The sequence below is a fragment of the Malaclemys terrapin genome, chromosome 2 (genome assembly GCF_027887155.1).
Source record: "Malaclemys terrapin pileata isolate rMalTer1 chromosome 2, rMalTer1.hap1, whole genome shotgun sequence".
Taxonomy (NCBI): domain Eukaryota; kingdom Metazoa; phylum Chordata; order Testudines; family Emydidae; genus Malaclemys; species Malaclemys terrapin.
The window spans coordinates 70,376,689-70,400,063 of NC_071506.1; the positions used below are offsets into that span (position 1 = coordinate 70,376,689).

At 42.0% G+C, this 23,375-nt stretch overlaps 1 protein-coding gene across 1 annotated transcript in view; it reads left to right on the top strand.

Moving 5' to 3' along the window:
• PXDNL (peroxidasin like) overlaps positions 1 to 23,375 on the top strand; it is a 307,717-nt gene that overhangs the window by 76,779 nt on the left and 207,563 nt on the right. The window lies entirely within an intron of this gene.

Here is a 23,375-nt window from a genome sequence, read left to right on the forward strand (position 1 = left end):
CTAGGAAGAAGGGGCATTCAGGGAGAAATCCCTCAGAGCCAAAGCTCAACTAAAAGAGAAAAGGAGCGAACTCCAATAAATGGTAAACAGCAAGAAAGACTCCAGGGAAAGCAGCCTGGGAATCAGCACTCTATATGAAAGAGCAGGAAAAGACTTCAAGGTAGCCCAGAAGGGACTGAGAACTGAGCCCAGGAGGTGGGCTGAAGAGTAGCCCAAGCGAGGGCAGGAGAACCATTTGTTTGGACTGTCGGACTTTTGTTACCATGGAAGGAGTAATTTGAAAGGTGACCTGGCCAGAGGGCTGGGACACAAAAACTGTAGGTCACTGCAGAACCAGAAAGGCAGACAATAATGGTGTGCTAAAGCAGAAGAACCCCTGCATCCTGGTACGAAAGGGTGCTCTTCTGATGAGTGCCCCTATTACAACCCTTAATGCAAAATTCCATCCCATACTTGTAGTCAAAGTTCTATTGACATTTATGCATATAATGTTGATTTTAACAGGATGTTTTGCCCAATTCTAAATGGCAGTTGAGTGCATCAATAAGCCAAGGAAACCCAGTTAAGACAACAAAAATTTAACTTTAGTATATTTGTATCTTTCACTGATGTCTTTAATAGTTTTAAATTCTGTACTTTTCATTTTTTGAAGGCAGAGGGCCTATACATGGGACAAGGGGTCTCCTCACAAACATTTGCAGACTTGGGCTCCTTGTTAACGTCAATGGGACAATTTTGAGACCTTTATTCATATTTTCAGCCAGTCCCGCTGATTTCAGATGATGATGATCAGAATCTGCTGATTCAGCATTGAACTTTGGTCCTCAGATATTATGCTGAAGAGTACTGAGATGTACAGAGAATTTAGAATGTCATTAGTGCAATGTTGAGCTGCTTTAAAAATGACTCTTTCCTCATTAAAAGTTGTAAATTGAGATATTCTTCCTGTTTTTGACAAATTTCTTACCAGCTATAGAACAATATGAAGGATTGTGAAATTCAGTCCCATAGTGGTCTGAAGGAACCTGAAACTCTTAAGTTTGAGAACGCTGTAAGTCCTGTTTTCTAGGCTTTTTCTGATGGGGAATGAGGATGGACCTGGTGGTTTGAAAGGGTAGGAGTGTGTGTGTGGTTAAGATTATGTGGTTTATTGACTCCATTGGACATTTTCAAGTACAATATATTTAAAAAATGGTTTGTACATGTGCTTTGAATGTTGGAGTGGCATATTTTTAAAATCTAAATAAGTGCCTCTAGATTCATGAGTGTGCACGTTCTCAATGGAGAATCCACAGTAATGGTGAAAAGCAGTGAGAATTTTAGGGGGAGAGATTGTATTACTGGAGTATGTTGCTAGTTATGAACAACATTCAAAAATAGGATGTGTGAAATTCTTTCTGAGGTGTAGATTGTTTGGATCGAGATGAGGGGGGAGGGGAATCCCAACAAAACCTTTCAGTCATGACCATGAACAAGTATGTGAAAAAGGAACTGGAACTGGTGGTAGGACCTGTTTCCAAAGTCAACAGTATGTGTAGAGTATGACCTGCATAATGATCTAACCTGACACTCCTTGAAGATGACAGAATGGGGCACTAACCACTTGCCATGGTTGTCATGTTGACAGACAAGCTGAAAGGGAAACCTGAATAGGACCTAGTTGCATGTGGCTAGTAGTCAAAAGATGGATTCAGTGGCTGCGAAGCTTATAGCAGCTGTTAGCGGTCTTAAAGTTTCAACATCTTGTATTTGCCAATAAGACACAGATTTGTTTTGCTTGTATGCCAGCATTTCCATGAATGTGTAACAGTGCAAAAACCATTCCTGAATAAAGAGCCTGACTCTGATCTCCCAATAGGTTCTGTTTAAATCTACAAGTTTGAATGCTGGCACAAATAAGACATTGCGCTTCGTCTTCATGAGAGTAATAATAGTGAGGTTCCCCCTCCAGCTATAATCTTAGGGAGAAAAATGGTGTGTTTGCCCCCTTCCTCTATTTGTTTTTGCAAGAAGGCTGCTTTATGCTGCACTCACCAGACAGTCCCCCAGCTTTCAACCCCCTTGTCTGTCACCCATCAGCTGCTAGCTGATAGATTTCAGCAGCAAGAAGCAGCTGTGATCATAGTAGGGCTTTCTCTATCCTCCTTTTGGTCAGACAGAAGACTGTGTAATTAGGATGCTTGTCTCAGCTCCCTGCGTGCCCTTTCCTCCTTCCCTACCAACCCTCAGTGGCTGAGGACAGGGAAAGATGTGAAGGGTCCCAGTAATAGGCTGGCATGCCTGGCCCACCAGCGGCTGCTCTTCTGTCCCTGCCCCACCTTTCCACTGAAGGGATGGGACCTTTAGGGAGGAGGAGAGAAGGAGAGAGGTACACAGGAAACTTGAGGAGGTAATATTCTTGTGGATGAGATATTCCTCAGAGAGAGATGGGGAACTTGAAGGGGAAGGGAGAGTCTCTTTGAGGAGAATGCTGGGTATGTTTTGAAAATAGGGGGAGAGGAAGGAACCTTGGGGAGCAGACAGTGGAAATCAGGGAATGCAAGGGAGGGAGTAGAGGGAGGAAGTGAGGAATGGAAGATTTAAAGGTGGCAGGAGACACTGATACTTTGGAAAGAGAATAGAGGAAGAGGAGGGGTTTAGTAGAAGAGACTCTCTGGACACTTGGAGAAAGAGGAGCCTGGGAAGGAACTGGAAAACATAAAAGGCTAGATTTTAGTTGTGCTGTGGGTCAGTCAGTCTCACTGACCTGGTCTTTGGGGAGAGTTGGGATTTGGGGATAGAGAGGAGAGACTATGGCAGTGGGGCTGGGTGGGGAGTAAGGAAAGACTGAGGAGGAGTGAAGGGATTTAGTGAGCCAAGTGAAAGGATTTGGGGGGCAAAGGAAGAGGTGGGAGAGATGTGGGGTGGCAAGTGTATAGAAGTGAGGGAGTGATAGCCTTGGAGACAGAGGCTGGAAAGCTTGAGGAAAAGAGGCCAGTGAGTGTGTTTTGACACAAGGGGAGAATGAAAGGGCTTTGAATAAGGATGCCAGAGAGAGGTGAGTATTTATGGGGAGTGAGGAAACTTGAAGACAAAGGGCATGTCTACACTGCATAAAACACTCGTGGCTCACCTGTGTCAGCTGGCACAGGCTGTGGGGCTAAGAATTGCAGTGTAGATATTCAGGCTCGGCTGGAGCCTTGCTCTGGGACTCTCCTCCCTTGCAGATCAGATTCTCTCTTGCCTTGAGCCTAGACTAGTCTTTTACTAGTTTGTGCACAGTGGGTGTAAAACACCATTATGATTTGGTATGACTTCACACCCACTTGGTGCAGGTCTGAATGACTGCAGAAGGTACAAGGCAAAAGGGAGGCAAGACAAGGAGAAGCAGAACCTAAAAGCACCAACTAAAGACTGCTGCTGGAAAAGCCTGGGGGAGCCCATGAGGGGCCTTTCTGCAGATTTAAATGGGAGTGAGATAAGAAAGAACTTGTTCTACTGGGAGCCTAATGGGGCAGGGAAGGGAGTACCTGATGTGTGCAGAGCGGTTTGTTTCCCACAACTTTGTAGTTGTTTCAGCTGTCGGCGTTCAAGGCAACTGCACCTGTGTTCTCCCTCTGTGGTCCACCAAGTGCAACCACTGGGTTTCTGGTTTCCTGAGTCATCACTTCTCTTGGATGTAGACACATAGCTCTTCCTTCTGGCTGGGGTATTTCTGCACAATTCACTGCTTATGCTGAATTTCTCAGCAAGACAGACTCAGCAAGATAAATAGGTCTCCTCTGCCTTCCTTATTCTTAGGCTATAAGCAGCATAATTTCTTACAGTTATAAATTACCACACAGCTCTTTCTAAGCAAGAACATTTATTTTTAAAGTAAAAGTGCTAGAGAGAAAAAATAGTTAAATAAAAAGACCCAAATGGGTGCTAATAAGCTTACCAGAGATCACCCAACTCCTGCAAGGGCTTCAGCAGGTGAAAAGTCCTTCAAACTCCACCCTGTTGTTTTTTTCTGTGGTCACAGTTCATAACCACCTTGGCTCAGAACAAGCACACCCATGAATCTGTGCTTTTTCTCCTTTATATACTTTGGGACTCTGATCCTCAGAGAGACCATGAATAGGTAGTCAATCAGGCAATAGGTGGCTCCTTGAGGCACAGCTTCAAACAACTGGGTCCAGAGGTGGGGAATTTGCATTCCGTCCTCCCAGCTATTTCCTAGGAAACCCACTTCTAAAAAAAATCACATTGTTTCAAGTAATTCTTTGAAGCTCATAACCCTTCTCAGAGTTTACATTAGTCAGGTTCAAGTCTCCTCCCTAGAGTTGTTCCATACACTCCCACAATGACATATCAACATTTGCATTTTTGATACAATGAACTCCTAAACTCATTAAATTGAATTCAATAAGTCTTATCCAGGATATTGCAGGAAATTGCTATAACTGTCACACTAACTACCCAATAGTGGACTCAGATCAGGTAGCTAGAGCTGTGGTGATTTGTGCCTGCAATTCTTTCTGCAGATGCAACAAGGAGACTGTGCCTTTTGAAAATCTAGTCATCAATGTATTTTTTTAACCAAATATGGGTCTAATTCTGCTCTCCTTTCCATGAAGACAGTGAGGCTGTATAACTGTAGCAAAACAGCCTTTGGCCATATGTTCCTGCACTCATACTAGTACTTACTTGGCAGGGTTCTGTTGCACTTCCCCATTTTTTTTTCTTGGGAGTGTAACCTTTGATTTATGTGTTTCCAATTAGTAGCTTAAAAATAAGGAATAAAATGCAACTGAATTCTTTAATGTTCCAACCTCCAGGCCAGTTACAGATAATTTAATTTAGTGGAGGAGTGATAACATTGAAAACTTTAAATAGTTAACCACTGCATTTGCAGTCTCATTCTAAGATGAAATTATATATTCAGGGGTGTAAAGAAAATGGGTACATAATCCTTTCTCTAATGGTGCCTTCATGGTGGATTTGCGTGCCTCAACTAAAAGTAGTGTGCTACCCTTTTTATAATCAATTATAGTTAACACCTCCTAATTAATATTAAATTCACCTTTTACTATATCTGTATTTGTTTGATCTCATTGGCTATTTAATATTAAGCAACATATTAACATCTGCATAAATACCATCCCAATAACCATCAATGTTAATAGCATTCTCCAAAGCATAATATTTTATCTAATACGCTTCTTAGGAACAAAACGTGCCTAGAACATGACCTTGGGTTATGCCCTGTTTTATCTCCATCTTGCCTCTGAATTATCTCCCTTCACTTTACTTATATTTTACCAGGCCTCGCTTGACTATTGTCAGACCTATCTTTAGGAAATAGATTTGTGGGCTCATTTGCATTTCAACACCTTTCTATAGAATAGGGATAGCCAACCTGAGCCTGAGAAGGAGCCAGAATTTACCAGTATACATTGCCAAAGAGCTACAGTAATATGTCAGCAGCTCCCATCAACTCCCCACCCATCCCCGGCTCCCAGCGCCTCCCGCCCACTGGCAGCCCCACCAATCAGCATCTCCCGCTCCCTTCCCACACCTCCCGATCAGCTGTTTCCTGGCGTGCAGGAGGCTCTGCAGGGGAGGGGCGAGGGCATAGCAGGCTCAGGGGTGGGGGTAGGAAGGGTTGGAGTGGGGGTCGGGCCTGTAGCAGAGCCAGGGGTTGAGCAGTGAGCACTCCCTGGCACACTGGAAAGTCGGCACCTGTAGCTCCAGCCCCGGAGTTGGTGCCTATACAAGGAGCCGCATATTAACTTCTGAAGAGCCACATGTGACTCCAGAGCCGCAGGTTGGCCACCTCTGCTATAGAACATAAGGAAGCATCATCCCTATAGACTACAGGAGTTAGGTAAAATTTCATTTCACTCTGCCAGCCTTGAAACCAGGACTGCTTAGGAAGCTTGGGGAGGATAAGGCAGGAAAGCATCAGCTTTCTTCCACCTGCCTCTGTGTGCTGCTGCAGCGATATGATTGAGCCAGCAGCCACTGCAGTAGCAGTTTTTAAATTGTTTTACACTATTAGTTAAACGGCTTTAGTCAACATTTATTAGAAAATAAAGTATATTTTGATTAAAGTGCAGCCTCTGAGCTTTGGCAGATTTTAGTAGCAATTTGCAACTTTTGCCTTGTTTCCCATGGCTAGACTATTACTTGTGTAACTTACGGTGACAAAACACTAGCCTACCAATCCATTAGGAGTGCATGTGCTGTAGCTTTTTAATTGTGGGATAATGTTCTTGGCACTGGAGTTAATGAAACAATAAACAACTTTCTCAGTTGCTGAGGTAATCGAGCAGACGTGTTTGTCTGTAAGAGCAGTTTATTGCACATCTACTATTTCATGACAAATATGCTAATTTCTTATATACAAATATGAATTCTTGTTCCCCTCCTGAAGTAAATCGTTTCTTTGAGATTAGGAGGAATAAGTTGAGGGGATTTGGCTCTATAAAATCACTGCATATGGAAGAACACAGAGCTCTTGATGACGGTGTTAAACTTTAATAGAGCAGATGAAAGGGGCAAAGCTTCCTCACAAACTACTGATGGTGCTGCTAGGCATGTGATTGGATGAAAGTTACCAGATACAAATTTCCAAAATTGAGTCACATCTGTTTCAGCAAGTTGCTCTGTAACAGAATTCTGGATATGGAAGAACTCTGCATATAACACAATACAAGTTAGCACTTAGCTAACTATAGTAACTCCTCACTTAAAGTCATCCCAGTTAACGTTGTTTCATTGCTGATCAATTAGAGAACATGCATGTTTAAAGTTGTGCAATGCTCCCTCCTAATGTCATTTGGCAGCCGCCTGCTTTGTCCACTGCTTGCAGGAAGAGTAGCCTGTTGCAGCTAGCTGGTGGGGGCTTGGAACTAGGGTGGACCGGCAGCCCCCCTATCAGCTCCCCCTATCTGCTCCCTGCTCCCCTAAGTTCCCTCTGCAGCAGCTGCCCATCAGGCTAGCAATTGCCGGCAGTTCAGCTGTCCCTCTCCCCACTGCCATGTGCTGCTCCTGCCCTCTGTCTTGGAGCTGCTCCCCGAGACTCCTGCTTGTTGTGTGGGGGGGAGGGGAAGAAGAAGGGGGCTGTCAGGGTGTCCCCCTCCCCCCTGCTCTTGGACCCCGCTTACCCCATCTTCCATAGAGCAGATGGATAGATGCGTATTTTCCCTTTAGGTACACTGAGCCTACCCTTAAGTAGGCTGCCTTGTTAATTAGATCAGGTTGCTGAGACCACAGCTGCTGCCAGCAAGCTCCCTCCGTCCCTCCGTCCGGTCGTGTGTCCCTCCTGCTCTTGCACCCCGCTTACCCCATCTTCCATAGAGCAGGGGGGACACACGACAGGACGGAGGGATGGAGGGAGCTTGCTGGCAGCAGCTGTGGTCTCAGCAACCTGATCTAATTAACAAGGCAGCCTACTTAAGGGTAGGCTCAGTGTACCTAAAGGGAAAATACGCATCTCTCTGTCTCTCACATGTGTGTGTCTCTGTCTGCGATTCTGTGGACGTCTTCAGAGAACTATCCACGATGACTCCAAGATCTTTTTCCTGATTCGTTGTAGCTAAATTAGCCCCCATCATATTGTATGTATAGTTGGGGTTATTTTTTCCAATGTGCATTACTTTACATTTATCCACATTAAATTTCATTTGCCATTTTGTTGCCCAATCGCTTAGTTTTGTGAGATCTTTTTGAAGTTCTTCACAGTCTGCTTTGGTCTTAACTATCTTGAGCAGTTTAGTATCATCTAAAAACTTTGCCACCTCACTTTTTACCCCTGTCTCCAGATCATTTATATAAAATGTAGTCTTTTTGTCTGGTGAAAAAAAATTCCCTGGAACCTAACCCCCTCATTTACATTAATTCTTATGGGAAAATTGGATTCGCTTAACATAGTTTCGCTTAAAGTTTCATTTTTCAGGAACATAACTACAATGTTAAATGAGGTGTTACTGTATATAGAAAAACTCAGACAATTTAAATGTAGAACCCAGTGATTTTTTTCTCAGGTTTGTGTCTAAGCCTACATTAAGTAAATAACTATGAACTGGTGCTTTGTATTTCTTTTCTCTTTCACCTTTGCTTGGTAGAGAATATCTGCACTGTACCAGCCCCAAGCGTTTTTAAAAAAAAATGTTGCATTATTTTTTGTCATGTATTAGGGATAAGCATGCATATCGACACCAGCAGTATCCTGATATAAACATGTACACCAGATAATAAATAAAAACAAATATTTATATTCCTGGGCTTCCATGTGAGATGTCAAAAACAATACTTTGAACAGAGAGAGAGATTGCATGGAAATGAATTGCAAAACTTAAAAAACAAACAATAAGACCTTGAGATTGGTAGACACACTAGCTGAAGAAACCTGAAAGGTTTTACTTAAAGCTATTTTTTCAGAAATAATAGTTTACAGAGGAATGTAATGTAAAACATTATTGCATTGGCAAGGAAAACCCTTCAATGTTCTGCAATAGAGTTGAGTACAAAAAAAATCACACTTGGGTGAATTAACGTGTGTTTATTTTGTTGGTCCTATGATGACAGCACACACAGTAGGAAGAGCAGAAGTTTTGCTTGGGGATTTAAAAGGTGCAATGGAGTGATTCCAGGGGATCAGACCGTCTGTGAAGTGCAGTTGGCTTTGCCTGTGAGTTTAACATCCACATCAGGTACATGATTAGGGATATACATAGTAGCATTATTTACAGGGCGTGAAGGAGGCATGGTTGGTTTGCTTTTTAAAAAGCTAGCAGTAAGGCAATGGAAAAAATCAATACAAATGGATTAGTAAAGCAGCGTGCTATAGGAAAAGCCATTGCATTGCCTGGAGTGAAATATTTACCAAAAAAAGCATTTCAAAACACATTCCTTAAAATTTATCATATTTTTTTCCTCAGAATATAAGCCAGTTGATGGAAGTCTTGGAAATGCACATTACATTCATAATAGCCATGACTCTGTTCCAACACATTTGTTGCTTAGTTCTCTAGCTAATGTCTGCACCACCCAGCTTTTGAAATTGAGTATGTTTGCTACCTGTTTGGAGGTTCAGAGGAGACTTCCTCACTACAGTCATGTTCAATTAAAACAGTTAACTTTAATATAACCTTACTGTTCAAGTTACTAAAGTAAAATTTGTTCTTTAGTTGTAGTAGGTTTGCTACCTTTTCTAAATATAGGGTCAAATATTCCATACTTGTTCTATAAATGCATAATTCTCATTGACATCAGAAGGACTTCTGTATTTGGAATATGCTCTTTGATCTCCAGTGAGCCTTCATTTTCTCCATAACGTTAGATATATTTTGACTGAGATTAATGTTTCAAGAAACCATGTACTGCATTCTGATTTGTACTTGATTACAAAGAAACTCCAGAATAGTCTTTTCTACCCTCCAGTAGAGAGACATTAATCAATTCAGTTATCTGAACAGAATCAACAGCGTTGACAGCTTTCCAGAGTTTCCACTTTGATAACCTTTTTGTACAGTATGTTGTTGTTTGAGATGTCTTGGCAGAAAACCTGAGAATGAAAATGAAGATAGCACAGATACGATGGATGGAAAGCATGTGTGAATTCCTATTGATATTGCATACTATAGTAGAGTTTATTTAACTTGGATATATCTATCTCCATATCTCCTCACTGGATTATTGTTGAATTTCCCATTCCCCAAACAGGGCTGGTTGGCCATAGGTTCTCAAAGGGCCAGACTCTACCCAGTTACAGTACTTAGTGCAATGTACAAAGGAAGAGTGTAGGGCACTCCAAAGAGCACTAACCAGCTATGTACACTAATATAGGTCTTCAGTAAATGGAATCCGAATTAGTGGTTTAAAAAGACAGGAATTGAGGCCCAGCTCCTCGAGTACTTAGGTGCCTAACTCCCAATGATATCAGTGGGAGTTAGGCACCTAAATACTTGAAGATCTCTTTCCTGTGTCTCTGAAAACTATAATGTTTTCATCCAGCATGCATTATTTCAGCTCTTACTTAAATACCTTATTCATATAAAGAAAACAAACCCACTGTTTTATTCAATATTTTAAAAAATGTAGCTGGCAGCCAGCCTTACTATATCATGTTAAATGTCATGTCCTATAGTATCAATTCATGTTCTCTTTACAGAACAAAATAGTAACCCAGTGAAAGACAAAAAACCACTTAAATGTTGCTCCTTTTTGTAATATCTTAAAAAAAGAAAAGCAACCAAAATCCCAATGTTTTTGTTTGTTTTTATTCAAGTTACATATACCTCTTCCATTCCACTATGCAAGTAAGCATGGACCTTAGGATACTGTATTTAAGCAGGAGTCACCATCAAACTCAATGAACATCCTAAAAATTGGTGGCATGATATGGCTTGGTGTAATTTGAGTTGCAGAGTGTAAACGGTCAGGCAGAAGAATGAAAGTGGTTTAAAAAAATTAAGATGATTTGGATACTAAGGGATTGAAAATGGGCACTACCAAAATTGTTAAAACTAAGAAAGCAAAACAAGACTTTGCTTAGAACTGGCCGGATGTATGTCCACCTCCATTGCAGTACATTCACTGCTTGGTCATTTCTTGGCAAACAACATGAAAGCCTTTGGTTTAACTTCCAAGGGAGGATACTGGCTAAATTATAATTATAGGAGAATTGGGATCTCTACTGCCAAGTGAGGAAGACAAGTGAGGAATGAATGGCATATGTTTAAACGTGTACACCAGATCAGAAGCTGCCCAGAATCATTCACTGTACCAGAGCTGGAACAAACACTCGGTAGCATTAAGTGTGGAACAGCTGCAGGCTATGACAACATTATCTCCAGAATTCCTGAAAAACCTTGGCTCGGCTTTGGCTTGTGAAATTCTTCACCAGGATCATCAGTGAAGGTAGGCTACCGAAGATATGGCGCACTGCAAAAGTCATTGGCCTCCTAAAGCCTGGAAAGGACCTAAGTCAAGCATCAAGCTATCGTCCCATATCATTATTGTCAGTGTGCTTCAAGGCCCTGCCATCGCTTAGCTAGATGACTATGCACATGCTAAATAATGCCAAGAGGCCAATTAACATTTTTTGGTGTTGGTGAAAAAAGCAGTCATTCTCCCTGCTGGCTAGATAATAAAGCTGGTCAAGCTATTCTATACAATTTATTAATTGGATTTGGCTCTTGTCAAACAAACTGATCACAATTTTTACAAATTTGTTCATTATTCATGACACTATGACAAATAGTTCTTTTTTTTTTTTTAAACGAACATTTGGGTTTATGGGTTTTTTTCTGAATTGTTCACAGTGAGTATTTGGAGCACTCACAAATTGCTCTGTGCCACTGGTCACGTCCGCCACGGGAACCGGGACAAGCACTGCAGGAAGTGCGGGTACACCATGGAGACCTTGCCCCACGTCTTGTGCAGCTGCAGGCCCCACGCCAGAGCCTGGCAGCTGTGCCACAACGCCGTCCAGGGCCGCCTAGTGAAGGCCATCGCCCCGCACCTGGGAGAGATCGCCGTCAACCGCACCATCCCCGACACCGACAGCCCGTTGCACCCGGATATCATCGTCACGGACGAGGATGGAAAAAAGATCATCCTCGTCGACATGACGATCCCCTTCAAGAACAGGACCCTGGCCTTCCGAGAAGCCCGAGCCGGCAAACTCGAAAAGTATGCTCCCTTAGCTGACACCCTGTGGGCAAAGGGCTACGAGGTTTACACCGACGCTCTGATCGTTGGGGCCCTGGGTGCCTGGGACCCCTGTAATGAACGTGTACTGAGGACCTGTGGGGTGGGCCGTCGCTACGCGTGGCTCATGAGACGCCTGATGGTCTCGGATACTATTCGATGGTCGCGAGACATTTACATAGAGCACATCACCGGCCACCGCCAATACCGAGAGTGAGCCAGTGTGACTTCGTGCACCCGCAAAGGGGAAGAGACCTGTAAACCTCCCCTGTTGGACTTTATCCCCTGAGCCCTGAACCCACCGAACCAAACTGAACTCCATCATGTGAGGGTCAGCCATCCCCATTACCCGGCCCGCTTAATTATATACCCACAACTGCCTGTACTTTTGTATGAGTGATGTACCCTCACTGCTTGCTGACTGTATCCTGATCTCACCCACCATATACCCCCCCATCGGGGACATTGCAGACTGTATATGTTATGTGCTGTCCAATACCAAAATACTAGCATCCCCCTATATTCTGTATGTTATCCCAGATGACCAATAACTGACATTTCAAACTCTCTGTACCATTTATTTTTAAATATTTTCTAATAAAAATGTTAAATCTGTTTCCTGATTGAATGACCTTGTTTTATAAACAGAAGGTAAACCTGAAGAAATCACTGAGGCTATGTCCTTACTACGAGGGGGATCGATTTAAGATACACAAATTCAGCTATGCAAATAGCGTAGCTGAATTCAACGTATCGGAGCCGACTTACCCCGCTGTGAGAACGGCGGCAAATCGACTTCCGCGGCTCCCCCATCGACGGCGCTTATTCCTACCTCCGCTGGTGGAGTAGAAGCATCGATTCGGGGATCGATTGTCGCATCCCGATGAGATGCGATAATTTGATCCCCGAGAGATCGATTTCTACCCGCCGATTCAGGCGGGTAGTGTAGATGTAGCCTGAGACATTTACTGTCTCCAAGAGTAGTGAGCACTTTAAGAGACATACATGGAAAGATATAAGAAGCCCTAAGAAATTTTTGGATTCAACCTTAGAGTTACCAACCACCTAGACAGCATCAAATTAATAATCTAATCTCTGAACCCTTATACATGACTAGTCTTTACTTACAGAAATAGCCGGGAGATACTGCTGCGAGTAGAGCTGGCCATACAGTTTTCACAAAACCCAGAAAGTTTTCAGCTTTCATTAGAAAACTTTTGGGTTTCGGTTTTCCAATGAAAATTTCAAACCTTTTCATGAAAATTTTCATCTTGTTGGAGACTTAATTTTCCTTTCGAGAGGAAAAAGTTTTTTTTTTTTTTTCCCCCCAGGAATTTTGACCTGTCCTATTTGTAGGTTTCCACAGTTGGGCCATTGGATGATTTGCAAAGGCAATTCTGTATATATGTTAAATTTGTATTTGTCCTCCCTTCCTCATAATTACTAAGAATTACTCAGAATACACCTCTACCCCGATATAACGCTGTCCTCAGGAGCCAAAAAATCTTACCACGTTATAGGTGAAACCGTGTTATATCGAATTTGCTTTGATCCACCGGAGTGCGCAGCCCTTCCCCCCCAGAGCACTGCTTTACTGCGTTATATCCAAATTCGTGTTATATTGGGTCGCATTATATTGGGGTAGAGGTGTATTTAGATGAATTTTTTTTTCCATGTGGATTCCTTGTTTATTTTTAATATATGGATGACACATCTCTCCATTACTCTTCTTCACTCTGTCAGTTCTTGGCTTTATTATAACTTCCTTCTGCTCACTTAACGCAGGTTCTAAAACCCAAAAATATCCTTGTCCACGAACATTCCTTTCACTTCCACATCTCAATTATCTATCAAAGGCTATCAGCACTTTCAGAACTTTGCCACAATTGTCCTTATCTTCATGTAAATATCTTCATGTAATTCATATTTCCCTCACATAGTAACAGCACATGGCAATTTCTTATATAGTGGAGAGCCACAAGTAGTTAACAACATAAGAATGAAAACACTGGGTCAGACCATCTAGCCTAGTATCTTGTCTTCCAACAGTGGCTGGTGCCATGTTTCAGATGGAATGAATAGAATAGGGCAACTATTGAGTGGTCCATCCCCTGTTGTCCAGTCCCAGCTTCTGGCAATTCAGTAAAATGCTTAGGTTACATTACAAAAATGCAACTGGGTTGTGAAAATGTTGTTCAGAATAAAAATAGATGACAATATGGGCTTTTCAAATAGTTCTATAACTAACAAAGTCAGAAATAAGAAAATGAATCATAAAGCATGATGGGGAGTTTAAAATTGGATGACTAATAAGTTAGGTATTTTATAATGTTTTTTCAGTTTAGGATTTGCCATTGTTTTTTTCCAAATGAAGTCCATGATAGGGAGGAAAAACAAAGACCAGTACAAAGCCTGATTAAATGTCAAAGGTCCATGGGTGAAATCCTGGCCCCGTTTGAAATCAATGAGTTTTTTGCATTTACTTCAGTGAGGCTGGGATTTCTCCTCATATCTTCTTCCTCACTCTAAGGGTGAGAAGATTTCCTTCAACAATCTATCAGCAGCTTTTATATCTCCCCAAATGCGAGATTTATTATTATACATCAGCTTGAGCTTGGTCCAACATTTATCATGGCTGTTTTCCTTTCAGACACAAAGGTTAGCTTTAATAGAAACTCCTTTCTTCTGAACAGGGCAGCAACATTCAGAAAAGAATTCTAGTGCCTTTTATATCTATTTCCTCCTTGGCCTGAGCTGACTCGTAAAAGTCTCTTAGTCATACAGCTTGACAAATAGAATTAACACAATTCCACTCTTCCTGCCTTTTCCTTTCATGGAATGTTAGTAACCTTTTCAATATATATGTTAGATCAGTCTTAGTGTCTCAGTTAATCGATGCAGATATTTGTGTCCATGAAACTGAGTGGCCTATTGTATCTGCATTCTTAAGATGCTTATAGTGCCACATTTGTGTTTCATATTTAGGAGTCTCAGCTCTTGTGCGTCTTACCTAATTACTTTGCTCTCTGTTCACGTTGGATGCTGCACGCCCCAAGCTAGAACGTTTCCACAGCTATACTCATCCATAACTGTATTCCAGTGCTTCTGCCACTGGAGAGCTTACACTCATAAAATCAATATCATTAATTACAAAAACATCTACCATTACATTATTATGCTATCCCAGGGTTTTTTTTCCTGACATTTGAGTGCACAACCATGCAACCATAATATTTGAATGAAAATTGTCATATCTTTTTTCCAACAAAAAGAAGCCATAAAAATGAAAATTTTCATGGCAAATTAATATCTCTGAAATAGTCTGTTTTTTTTGTCCAAGGTTCTGCAATTTTTATCAATTTTTAAAAGCATCATACTTTATTTACTCAAAATATTATTTTGGAATTCTGGGTTGAGCTCCCAATGCCTGATGAGGCAAAAACATTGTCGCAGGTGGTTCTGGGTACATGTCGTCAGGCCCTCCCGTGAAAGCAACGGCAAAAAATCGTTTCTCGCCTTTTTTCCTGGGTTACCCGTGCAGACGACATACCACGGCAAGCATGGAGCCCGCTCAGTTCACTGTCACCGTACGTCTCGTGGGTGCTGCTGGCAGACGCGGTACTGCAGAGCTACACAGCAGTAGCTCCTTGCCTTTGCAAGTTAGTGAAGACGGTTAGCAGCCGTATTGTACCGTCTGCTGCTGTCTCCTGGTTCCTCCTGGCCGGCTTCGGTGAGGTCGGTTGGGGGCTCCTGGGCAGACATGGGTGCTCCTGGTTGGCCTCAGTGAGGTCGGTTGGGGGTGCCTGGGCAGGCATGGGAGTGACTCCAGGTCATTCCCTTCTTTAAGTTTCGCCTAATGGAGATTCAGTCCTGCCTGGAATATCAGGCAAGCCTACCAAAGAACCAGAGAGGCAAACGGCCGCTCAGGGTCAGAGCCCCAGACATCCCGCTTCTATGATGAGCTGCAAGCCATTCTAGGGGGTGCCCTTACAACTACCCCACCCCTGTGCTTCCCTCCTCCCCACCCTTCCTGGGCTACCTTGGCAGCTATCCCCCCATTTGTGTGATGAATTAATAAAGAATGCATGGATTTGAAACAATGACTTTATTGCCTCTGCAAGCGGAGATTGGCGGGGGGGAGAGGGCAGTTGGCTTACAGGGAAGTAGAGTGAACCAAGGGGGTGGGTTTTCATCAAGGAGAAACAAACAGAACTTTCACACCATAGCCTAGCCAGTCATGAAACTGATTTTTAAAGCTTCTCTGATGCGCAGCACGCCCTGCTGCGCTCTTCTAACTGCCCTGGTGTCTGGCTGTGCTTAATCATTTTGTCTTTTAGAAAAAGGTTCTGATAGCACGGATTCGTCTCCCCATACAGTGATCAGATCCAGTACCTCCCATTTGGTCCATGCTGGAGCTCTTTTGCGATTCTGGGACTCCATGTTCACCCGTGCTGATCAGCTCGCCACGGTGACCAAAGAGGAAATTAAATTCAAAAATTCGCGGGGCTTTTCCTGTCTACCTGGCCAGTGCATTTGAGTTGAAAGTGCTGTCCAGAGCGGTCACAATGGAGCACTCTGGGATAGCTCCCGGAGGCCAAAACCGTCGAATTGCATCCACACTACTCCAAATTCGACCCAGCAGGGTCAATTTCAGCGCTAATCCCCTCGTTGGGGAGGAGTACAGAAATCGATTTTAAGAGCCCTTTAAGTGGACAAAAATGGCTTCTTCGTGTGGACGGGTGCAGAATTAAATTGATCCAATGCTGCTAAATTTGACCTAAACTCGTACTGTAGACCAGGGCTAATAAGTATTATTTAATGCTACTTTAATGAAACATTTGTGATTTAAGAACAAGTTACCTACCTTAATATTATTATAGGATACAATGTGCCCAAATTTTCAGAAGTGTTATAAGCCTAAATCCCATGGAAAGTCAATGGGACTTAGGTTCCTAAATCTCTTTTGAAAATGGGATTTAGGCTGCTAAATGATTTTGGGACTTTGGAAAATTGTACCCACAGTCTTTAAGAGGTTAGCTTCCAAACTGTAAAAATATGAAGTTTTCTTTTTTTAATCCCACTCAAGTGCTGCAAAATTACATATTTAAAAGATAGTTACTGTTTGTCAATGACGCTGATGTTTAACTTTAGCTGTGCACAGACAGATGCTTCTGTTTCCTCTGCTGATTGCTTAACTAACTATTCAGTCCTAGAGGGTTCCTGACATAGATGAACATGATACCATTGATGATGCTGATGACAAAGAAGGAAGACAAGATAGCAAAGTCATGCTGATTTATGCTGTATAAGATACAGAGATACAACACTAATGTTATCTAGTGAAGAATGTTGTTTTCAATCTTCTAATAGAGTTTTAGAGACAATGGAAAGAAAATCACTTGTGTTTTATAAAGCTTATTATGTGACAGTGCTCCTCTAAATGTTGGCCGATTGAGATATTAGTTATTTTTAGCTGCTGGCCTGGAAATAGAGTGAAACAATATGGTTGCAAAAAACCCACTAACGACATATTGAGCAGATCAATGACCTGAATCCAGTAATGAAAAGATTGGATCTGGTTTGCAAGGAGCTAAAACTTGGGCATGATTTAAAAAAAAAAATCAATAACTAAAAAACCAAAGTGATTATAAACTGCTAACTTCTAAGTTGTGAAACTTTTCTTCTACCTATTAAATATTTTAAATGAAACCTGTTTATATCACATTAGTTTGAACCAACTACGTCTGATTTAATAAGTGCTTTGTTTCAATTGTATAGTAGTGCCACATCTACTGCTTTGAAAAATTGATGCAAGTTTTTACATAATTCATAATATGCCTGATGAGATGAGTGAAAAATGGTTAATGTATTCATGGTATTACTTTTAAAACATTTTCAAGGTCAGACATTTAATTGATGCCAGATGCTAATTCTGTCGGTGTTGACACGTTTATTTGAAGTAGCGAAATGGCAAAGACACCGTTTATGTGACTTTTGTTGTCTGAAGTACATGTAAAACACTGAAGGCTATAAACCTGATTTACAGATGCTTTCCATATGGTAGGAATTCTTCATATTATAGGCTATGGTTTAATTAGAGAAGTGACATAGCCATTGAAGGTCTGCAAAGGTTCATAAATAAAGCAGTACCATAATTACAGCAGCCAATTTTTGTCCCCAAAAGGACAATACTACTTGCCTCTATTTACAACATTCACTTGTGGGTTAAGTTTTGTGTTTCTCTCTCCAGAGGAAATTATACTTGGCTATGTGTTCTGCAACCTTCACGGGATGGTCCATAAAGATTCTGTTCCTTTTGGAGGAGTAACACTGCAGCAGCAGGAAGAGCGAGAAGCAGACCTAGGATAGCAGGCCAGTCATGCCTGTTGGTTCCCTACCTCTTCCAGACCCGTAGACACTGAGGCACAAGGTCTCCTTAGCAGAGAAGGATGATACTTGGGATTTCCAATTAATGAGAAACATTGTATGTGGTGGTTTTGTAAAGCTCGTCTTTCTTACCAACAGAAGTTGGTCCAATGAAATATATTACCTCTCCAACCTGGTCTCTCATGAGAAACTTTAGCAGTTTGAAATCTGAGTTTTGCAAATTGGGGAAAAAAATAAAAAATTTCAAAATTTCTCACTGAGTGGAAATCCCCCAAAATTTCATTTTGGAAGCACCAACACTTGGTGCTTGGTGCTCCCTGGACTGGCAGCTGCTGTGACTGAAATGGACATTCTTGTTAGTTTCACCACTGCTATTGCCAATTTGAGCTGCCCACATCCAGCTGGCAAGAACTTGGGTTCCTAGGCTGGAGCAGTCCACATGACAGAGATGCCCCTTCACAGCAGGGAGCCTAGAAGCCATGAGAGTCTCCAGAAAATCTTGGCTAGAGCCAGGTTTCCCAGGGGTTCCAGGTTCCCACTATGCAGCAGGGATCCTGAAAGCCTTAGTTTGTGCTGGGGTTCTCAGGGCTTCTTGCTGTAGTCCTGGGAAATGGAAGTAATTAGAGACCTGTCTCTAGCTGGGTCTTCCAGGACTGCCATGCTCCTACCTTCACAGTAGGTATCCTTCAACCCTGGAAGCTTGTAGGCCTTGCCTGGAGCTACAGACCTAAGGGTATGAATATACTGCAGCTGGGAGTGAGTCTTCTAGACCAGGTAAAAAAATAAAAATAGCCGTTTGGACACTAAAGAGTGGGTAGCAGCTCAGGCTATCAAGCCCACCCGATCCCCTGGGTCTGAGTTCAGGTGGCTATCCATAGTCTCTGCGGGAGCCGCAACGACCACTCTGCTATTTTTCACACTCCAGCTCCAGCTCAGCTATTGTGAGTCTGTCTATCTGGACTGGGAGGCTGACTCTCAACTGCAGTGTAGATATAGAAGCTTGAAGTCCCTGGCCTCAGGGCAGTCTGAATAGCTAGCTCCCCAGGAACCTACCAGGTGAGCAGTCAAGGTTACAATGTCATCCTGCCTGTGATTTCATTGAAAGTCTGTTGAGCCTGACTTGCTTTCGCAAGAAATTTCAGATTCTACGAACAGGCATTTTCCAACAAAACTCTTCTTTTGTCAGAATATTTCTGAACAATTCTACTCGAATCCTCCACCGCTTCTCTCCACCAGCCCCTGGGAACACATGGGTAGGGGACCATTAGCTCCCTTCCCCAGGGGAATGATCTGTTAGTCTGAAAGGGAGGAGGAACAGCAGCAGCCCAGCAGGGGGCATACATAGTCAGACATGCCAAATAGATTTGGAACCTATGGCATGAGCAGAACTCTGAACTGCATGGTGGAAGTGCAGGGTGAGAGAGGTTAAGTGCTGATGTAGGGATTGAAATGATCCTGGAGTGCAGGGAAGAGTGAGACAAGTATCACTAAATTAAACACAAGTGGTGGTAATAAAATATAATAGGAAGGGTTAGAAACAAAACAGAAATACTTGCAGAGTGGGCAGGGTCCAAGAAGGGCAGACTTGGAAATATTCCCATTGACTTCAGTGGGCTTTTGATCAGGCCCTAAGTGAGCAATGATGGAGGATGACGGCTGATACTGTGGGAGTGGGGGGAGATGGTTTATGGGAAATATAAATAACAAATGTATGGACCTTTTGACATTTTGCTGTATATATTCTCAACAAAACTTCAAACACATGATGAGAGTTTCCTGCTACCATTTTTACAACTGGTTTAATCCTTGCATTGATGAGTTAATGTACATTAGGTTCTCACAAACTTTGACCAAAAACAACCCCCCAAAAAATCAGTAACTCATTCTGGCAGTTCAACTTTGTAAGAAGTAGGATGATATCAAAACGTGATACATGTTCCCTATGATGGACAGATGTTTTTTTCTTTTCTTGAGAGGCCTGTGACCCTACACACTAAAGAAGAATTGTAAAACTTTAAATGCAGTTAACTTACTTGAAAAACAAAAATAAAAATACACTATTCTAATATGATATTAATCTTATTTTCCTCATTTTTTACAATGTGCTTTGAAGTTGTGTGAAATTTTGTATAGATTTCAGTACATTCTTCATGATCACATTAGCTGTATCCTTTCCATTGCCTAGTTTCATAGAATTTAGAGATGGGGAAAGACCAAGTAAATCATCCAGTTCATCTCCCTGACAACGGAAAATTGTTCCAAAGAATATGTGTGTTTCTAATTTACTTTTAGATACCCTAAGGAATGGGACATTTGGTGTCCATAGTTTTCCCGTAAGAAACTATTTTACAGGCCAACTTCCTGCAAGGATGTAAATGAATATTTTAAATGAAGTTCATAGGATAGTGTAGTATAGCAGAGGAACTACTAATCCAAGATTTATTTTACCCCTCCCCTCCTATGCAAAACACATAATCTTTTATATAATATAGATCCTTGGAGTGTGGGTGAGTATTGAGGAAGACTCAAACTCGAGTGGCCTCCCTCCACCTTCCACAACATTTTGTGTAATCCAAATTATAGAGGCTAGTTTGAGCAACCCTTGCTCTTGCAGTTGAGCATTTATTCACACTAGTCATGTCATAACTTCAATGGGATGGTGCCTATTAGTCAGTGATTCACAATATGATCCAGGATATTATTGCATAATTGTTTCAGGGTTAGGGTAAAATCCATGCATGTTTGGTATGGCTTGGAATCTTCCAAGAGGAGAAAGAAGCAGCAGGAGATAAACCTTGTGAACTCTCATGATTTTTATTGGGAGTTTCGAGATATCTGGTATCTTTTCTTAAAAGCCCTGCTCCTGGAGTCCTGGGGTTAAATGAAAATCTCAACTTCCTTTTTTTTTTTTTTTTTTTTTTTAAGTTTTGAGTCCTCATGTTTGTGAAGAAAAGCTTGAAAACACGAACCCTACAGACTCAAAAGCCAGAAAGCAAATACGGGATGGGGGGGAAAAATAAATCTTGTGATTTTTAAGATTATCTTATGGTCTTTTTTTGGACCTAATGAATTTTTGACTGCTTGAGGTGGACAATATTGAAATAATGGAGAACCTGCTGCATACCATTACTGATTACTGTCTTAAAATGTGTAGTATACAATCAGTTGATAATTGTACTTCAGAAATAAGTGATGACAGGATATGTGCTGGATTATTCAATAATTACCTGCCTTGTATGCTTTGTCTGGGTGCAAGCTGAAGGTTGAATGCATGGTGGTTGAATGAACAAGTCCTAGGGGAACGCCTACAGAGAATATCAAAGCAAAGATATTAGGGGTGTTCATGAGAGAACACAAGGAGGAAGCTGTGACTTGTGTGGTGGCACATGATTCTGAGGTTCCCTGGCATTCATGCATAAGGTTATTGTGATGACTCGTTTTCCATGGCTTTGTGGAGCCGATAGTTCTGATCATTGTACAATGGAAGTGACAGTGAAACAGACTTCAAATCAATAATAAAGGCAAAGGTCTATGAACATAGAATTCAGCTTAAACATTTTCAGGGGTCACTGATCTCCATATGTGCATTCATCCCATTTGTGTCAATGAGTGCTTTGTACATTAGGGGAGAGAAAAATAAATCTCTTAACTCTTTCATATAGAGGACCAGATGATAACCCTGTCTCAGTAGTGCACAGGGAGGGGTGCTGTATGTCAACAAGCACAACCCCACTTGAGCTCTTTGCTGTTCAGTGGAAGTTCGCATGCTAAACCATCCTCTTGGATGGAATGTCCAGCAATCGTTGCAAGCCAATAGAAAGAGAGAGGTTGGGTTTGGTCATGATCCTGCTATATCCTCATCCCTCCCCACCCATTTTGATGTGGATTGGCATGAAGTAAGCCATACCTGCACTTTATAGAGCATGGGAAGTGAGACTGTCTTTTAACCCTTGTACACATGCACTCAATGTACTTTCTTGTGTTTTATGACGGGTCGGTAGGTGTTGGCAGGTCACCAGGTGGTGCTGTTACACATAGTTTGACAAGCTATTGTTCTTCGCATGTAAGCAAGTCTTGAGTCTTTGAAGAAATGCTGTGTTGTTTTTAGTTTGTTATGCAACAGTTATAACTAGAGAAAACTGTGGCAGAAGAGAGGCTTTGTCCTTGGTGTTATTCTGTATATTTGGAGGCAATTTGGGGGACAGAGCAGGTTCCTGGCATTGGTGCTTTGTGGGAGTTGGTTTGGCTGTGAGTTCTTTATGACGGCCATTGCTCCACTATTGGTGTATATACTGTAAATAAAACAAGTGACTATTGCATCCAGAGGCAAGCAACAACGATGATCAAGGGGATGGAATGCAAGCCATAAGAGCAAAGGCTGAAGGAACTGGGTATGTTTAGTTTGGAAAAGAGGAGATTAAGGGGGGGAACATAACAGTCTTCAAATACTTGAAAGACTGCCATAAAAAGATGAAGAAAAGTAGTTTTCTCTTGCCACAGAGGGTAGGACAAGAGAAAAATGGGTTCAGACTATAACACAGCAGATTTATATTAAATTTCAGGAAAAACTTCCTAACTGTAAGAACAGTAGGACAATGGAACAGACTGGCTTGGGAGGTTGAGGAGGATCCTGCACTGGAGGTTTTCAAAAGGAGGCTGAATAGCCATCTGTCTTGGATGGTTTAGACACAACAAATGCTGCATTTTGGCAGAGGGTTTGACTAGATGACCCTTGTGACCCTTTCTAACACTGTGGTTCTATATCTCAACTCAGTGTCACTGATTTCTCCTCCACTGTGACTCTTGTCTGAAGGACAATAGGTTTCTGCAACTGCATGGCAGGAATGGGACTCTGGGCAGAAGGGCTCTTTTTTCCCACTAAGCACTTGCAAGAGAGCCAGAGACAATCTGTCCCCAGAACATTTGCCAAAGATTGTTTAAATCTTACTCCTTATGGATAAACAGCTGTGTTAAAAACACCTCTGTTAGTGGTATTACTGCTAAAACTGCAGTTAATATGTCTTTAATGAGTATATGTAAGTGCTGAATACATAACAAGTGTTGCATCCAAATATAAATGTTAATTTTTTTAGCACTGCTGAATTTTGTTTAGCACTGCTGAGTTGGATCACATGTCGGAATTGTGCTGTGTTGAAAATAAGGTATTATCACTCAAAACAATATGCTGTACTTCTGTGTTGGTCTGTGTAGGAGATGGGGAAAGAGCAGAACTGGGTCTTTAACCTTACCCCATCCTTCCCCGCACCCTTTTAGGCACATGGTGTAAAATCCTGGCCCTGTCCTACTGA